Genomic DNA, 6,267 nt, shown 5'->3' with positions numbered 1-6,267 from the left:
TTTCTTAAACTGGGGTATCGCCAAAAACTTTAGCAGTTTTGATATTTCTTTAGCTTATTGTAATAATTTTACAATTACCAAATATATTTACAGAATGTATCTGAAAATAGATAAAGATAGCACAATACAGACAAAAGAAAAACGAAAGCTTTTCGACGCACTCTTTTTATAATATAAACGTTCATTCTGCTTGCTTTGCACATGACGCTCGCATTTCGTCTGTTACTTATTTAAAATTTTCACATTATTTTATGTCTTAAAATTAGAAATTAAAATTAATGACACAAAACTGTAACAGTATAATTACAGTACAAATGAAAAAATTGACAGTCTAACTTACGCGTGTGTCAGATTTGCGCAATGCTTATGGGATCCCACAACATTTTTATAAATATTATGAGATCTTGGAGTCGCGAAAAAACTCGGATAAAAAGGGGTAGCGACTGAAAACAGTTTAAGAAGCCCTGCTCTAAAGGAACATGGGCAGTTCGAAGCTCGAGTTTTAAATTTCGAATTTGTTTTATTATCTATTTAACATTTTGTAAAACTTTAACGAATTTTTGATTAACAAACTTAACGGTTTCAAAAAGGGAGCAGTGGCAACACAGTACGAAAAAAAAATTATCTCTAGTGCGCGAGACTGTCCATGGGAAATTCTAAAGATATGTTGTTTTTAAATATTTTGTGATATTGATGTTGAATCGAATTTTATGTGGTTTAAGTGCGAAGAACATGATATTTAATAAATAAAGGTAACACACAAAACGTTAAAAATGCCCCTGTGGGCGTAATATAAAATCGAAAAGCTTTCAGATTTTTAATTTTTTTTACTGATAATTAATAGAAGATACGATTAATAAGTCTGACTGTGAGAAATTAGTAAGTTGCTTTTATGTTAATTCTTTTCTGTCCTTTCGGTATTTATATCATTTTTTTATTAGATTTAAGTTAACTTTATAGCGAGTGCAACTAGTACTTCGAGAGCTTAGACTGTCATTTCTGGACCTCTGTCTACAAAGCATTTAGTGATGACATATTGACGGAGATTAAACAGCTGCCGTGCTGTGAAAATTAGTGAGTGGGTGGCTATAGCCACTCACTAATTGTATAATGAGTGCATATCTACAGATGTATACATGTCTACAGATGTATACATATCACTGATGTACACATATCTACAAATAGCAATTCAGTGCTAAGCAAAGGAGTATTGTACTGGAACAGAAACTTTGTAAAAATAATTTTATTTGTGTACTGCCATACCGCGAAATGGCTCGTTAATATTTTACGAAAAGTGAAGCTCTGAGGCTTCAGGTCTTGTGTTCATGTGTATTACAACTATTACGACAACTACTGGACGTCACAAGAAGAATGCATCCTCAACTATTCGATGTAATAAGAAGAATGCGTCATATGGATCTGAGGAAGAAAGGCTTGGCGACAAGACAGAACAATGGAGCCATTTATATATGATTGGCAGGTATGGTGGGTACATTAGAGGGCAAAAGAAATGTCGTACATTTCTTAAGACACCAGTCAGAATGAGAAGATTAGTAGTCGAGGAGCTGCTACCTGAAGAAGTGACTTGCAAAGTGGAAAGTCTTCTGAAAAAAACTACTTAAACAAGTTCTTGGAGTAATTTTATTTTGCGAAAGTTCATCCAAGATTACTCAAGAACTCTGAATTTTGTCTCCGTAGAAATATTTGCGTATGCTAGCTGTATGTCCACTTTTAACGGAGTGAAGACTTTCTAACAAACCAAGGAATACCTGCGAGGGACAAAGATATCCTGTTTTGTTAAGTTTGTAGTTTTTTAATGTCTCGAGCTGAAGCAGAGCATCAAGACTTCGAAATGCCTTCGAAAGAGTGGGCGGAAGCAAAATTTCCTCTTCCATCTTAAATCCAGTGGAATATTTTGTAAGAGAGTTAAATGGGAAGACGACGACAGCTTTGCCGATAGAAGCTTTGATGTGTTAACTCCAAGTGAGGCGATAATTGAACTTTACACTAAAGTAATCAGCGAAGAAACCTCTGGAAATTTTTTATCCAAATAGGTTAAAGTTCCGGTTGGGATATTGCTTTTCATTACTCTTGATAAAAGTATCAAAATTGATAAGAGTATTGCCGAATTTTGATTTCCTTGTATTGATACTGACGCACCAGTCTAATGCACCAGTTTTCAATGATTTTAGACTTATCTTACATCCTTTTGATTGTATAATTCCGATTTAGAGATTTAATAGGGATCGCTGTGTCGTTCGCATAAAAGGCAACTAGGTAGTTATTGTCCTCACGAAAGACTGGAATATCAGACACGCAGGTTACTCTGTTTATGTGCTTGTAACTTAATAACTTGTAACTTAACTGTACTATTATATGTTAATTAAAAAACCCCAGAAGCTGTGGTAGACATTTATTGCTACTTTGAATGTTTAGCTGTAAACTACAAGTCGAGGCAATAAAAATCTTTAGTTAGTCTTGTCTCTGTGTGCATCATGTTTCTCTGTGAAGATCGGTCTTAGTGGTCCAAGGAAAATAATGCCCAAAGGATAATGACTGTATATTTGGATAAGCCAAAAGACATCGACGCCAGACTGCAGAAGGATTGAAAAACAATTTCAGATGATCAAAGAATGATGGTCTAAGGTGCATTGTAGCAAAAGTTTTATTTGAAGATAAACGTTTTGCTCAATATGAGAACTTGAACTTTGCATTTCTTTAAAATGTGAAGAGAGACATTGCTAACAATGAGCATCAAGAGCGAACCATAGAACAAAGACGTACGGTATTTTTCAGTGAGAAGAAGGGCATCATTTTTATAAGTGCTTTAGGACGTCAGCTGATCTGGAGAAATGAGAACACGATTTCATGAGATGAACGTTACTGAGACGTAGCTACGGAAATGTAGGTTTTATAGCCAGGAGGGGGTGAATGTAATGCTATAATGCTCAAAGATAGTACTGAGGTCCATATTTTTAATCAGTTAAAAGTTTTGAAAGTTGCGAACCTGACATTACGACAATCCACATTCATGAAAAAAGCTCAAGGAAAATGGAGACATATGAGTTACAAATTTTTTTGCAATATAAGAAACCATTTCAGACTTTTATGGTGAATGAAAAAAATTAATGTTTTTTACTGTTAATTCAATAAATATATTTAAATTATTTTTTATGCAGTACTCAAAAAAAGAGAAGCAGAATTTCAACGTTATGTCTTCTTATATATGCGCGTATTTTAGAATTTAAATCTTTTACTTCAGAGATGTTATTGCTACTTTCACCTGCAAAATTTATTTGGTCTCAGATCAGATGCCATTTTCACAAATTCTGCTTCGTCAACCTCTGTAATTATTCAACAGGTCTTGAATCTTTGAATATGTTTTATTTTTAGTATTAATATATTTAATTTTTTTGGACGTGTTGAATTTGATTAAATTTGCATGGCATTTCTATGGTATATAATGCCTTTAAATTAAGATTTTAACCTGGAATTTTTGCTTTTCGATCTATATTAGAGTGAAACTATTTTACAAGATTGTTATGGGATAGTAATATTGCAAATATCCACAATTAGTTGTAGGGTTTATATTTATTTTAACTAACATTTATTTTAAGTTTAAACTATCTTTCCTGTCAAGCCTTACTTTCCCCTGGAACTGCCAATGCCAGAGTATGTAAATTTTAGTAGAACGCGCAAGGATTCAAATTATCAGCGGAAGTATTCTGATTTAAATAGAAAGGAAACGAGTTCGAGGTGTGTGATATTCTTACTTCACGAGCGCGGAGGTAGTTGGCCAGAAATTGACGAACCCCGCGTTTCGGGCTGTGTGCTTGCCTGGAAGTCGTGTTAATCGTTCAACGTGATCTTCAAGTTTGCTGAATTAGCAGCGGTATTGTAAAACGCGGTGAGGTTAATTACTTTTAGAGAGCCTCGTAGTTAGAGTCTTGTCTTTAGTTTCTTTTCAGGTTATTATTTTTATTTGACCGCCGAGTTGGCGCAGTTTGTGAGCGTCAAGAGCACGCACTTGTAATTTATTACGTTGAATAAAAAGGGACTTAAACCCTTAATAAGACTCTGTCTTTTATCCAGTTTTCACAGTCACCTCTTGGTCGCGGGCAAGTTGGAGGCGCGCAACGCTACATTGGCGCCCGAACACTTATCGAACTAAAATGGCCAAAAATTGGATGGAAACCGCTGGACAACACCAAGAAATGACAAGCCAATTGGAAGGATTTGGATACCTGGTCCAGACTTTGAGAGCGTCAATCAAGCCCAACGTCAATTTCGACGGAAAAAATTCGGTGGCGGTATTTCTAGAAGGTCTAGAAAACCACTTTCAGCTCTACCCTGTTCCTGAAAGACAAAACGTTGCCATCGCCACATCCGCACTAAGAGGACAGGCCGCACTATGGTGGAAAATATAGGCAAATTTTTATTAGGGGAATTTGGAAGCCAGACATATACATTTGAAAATTTCAAAAAATCGTTAGTAAAGGCCTTCCCCATAGTGAAAGACCGAGCAAGGCTGGAAGCCGAACTATATAGTTTCTATCAACGGGATATAGCAGAATTGACGGACTTTATTCTACGAAAAATTAAGCTGACGGATATGCTGTATGGGAAGAAACCCGATGCGGAGATTATTGAAATAATCTTACCAAGATTGTTACCAGCTGTTCAAGACTACTTTGAAATTAGAAACCCAAGCACATTGCAGGAGCTCTTCGAATTGGCGGTGAAGTTTCAAAATCGCAGAATAGCGGAAAAAGCCAGAGGGGCAACGTATTCTCAAAGTACCCGAAGGAAATCTTCAAATGAGGAAACCAGAAATGGAAATCGCTCTTATGGGGGAAAGAGCTATCAAGCTAACTCATCGAAACTCGAAGGGCAAGGCCCAAAAAGAAAATTCGAAAATAAACATCCGCGTATCCAGAAGGCACAGATTGAAAGGAAAGCTTTAAGCGAGTAGAGGGGCCTGTGAAAGGGAGTTTTAAAAAAACCCTCAAATAGACATTTAAATACGGTCATCGTAAAAAACTCACATCTACCAATTATACAAGTCCTGGTTGGCGATGTACCAGTAGAAGCCCTCATCGATACAGGAGCAGAAGGAAATTTTATGAGTGAAAATTTCTTCAAAAAGAATTTTTATAGGGTACGATTATTTAAAACCAAAAATACGGAAATTATAGCGGCGCAAGGAAAAACATGTCACTGCATCGGGAAATTATCATTAAACTTACAGGTAAAAGAGGAAAGCCTCAAAGTATTAATTTTTGTAGTGAAAAATCTGCAAAATTCTCTTATTTTAGGTATGGAGTTTTTAAGGGCCGCGAGGGCCAAATTAAATTTTCAAGACAGTTCCGTGGTGTTGGAGATGGACCAGAGGGTGGTGGAACCTGTGGAGAAACCGCAAGTGGACTTTAGCCATCTGAATGACCATGAAAGGCAAGCAATACAGCAAGTGGTGAGTAATTTTTCTAACTTGTTTTCAGAAAAGCCGGGAAATTGTCAATTAGTCACGCACAAGATTAAATTAAATGCCGAAAAACCTTGTAGGACTAAACCTTATCGGTACGACAAACAAAAAGACGTAATCATCGAAGAACATATTCAGGAGATGTTAAAGAATAAAATAATAACGCCCATAAATAGTGAGTACGCGAGTCCAGTCGTACTATGTAGGAAAAAGAACGAGTTTCCTCCTTCGGATAAAAGGGCTTGGAGGTTTGCTATTGATTACAGAAAACTAAATAGTATTACTAAATTTCCAGTTTACCCTTTGCCGGTTATAGACGAGATCATTAGACAGATCAAATCGACAAGATACATGTCTACTTTGGACTTAACGTCTGGCTACTATCAAATAGCTATGAGCCCCGAAGACATACATAAAACCGCGTTTATAACAAAATCGGGCACTTATGCATTTTTACGCATGCCCTTTGGGTTGTGTGGGGCCCCATCAACATTCCAGAGAGCTATGGACATTGTTCTAAAGCCTGTCCTAGGAAAATACACTTTAATTTATCTAGATGATATAATTATAACGAGTAGTACGTTGGAACAACACATTAATGATCTAGAACAAGTTTTTAAATTATTAAAAGAGGCCGGTCTTACAATTAACGCCTAAAAATGCAAGTTCGCAACTAAAGAACTTAAATATCTCGGTTATAAAATTTCGCAAAAGGGTATAGAAACGCAAGATTCAAAAATAAAAGCTATTAAGAATTTCCCACCGCCCAACACCGCCAAGAAACT

This window comes from Stegodyphus dumicola, chromosome 2 (genome assembly GCF_044657685.1).
Source record: "Stegodyphus dumicola isolate Sdum_Otavi_A_Nest chromosome 2, ASM4465768v1".
Taxonomy (NCBI): Eukaryota; Metazoa; Arthropoda; class Arachnida; order Araneae; family Eresidae; genus Stegodyphus; species Stegodyphus dumicola.
Note: the sequence above shows the minus strand (reverse complement) of the source record.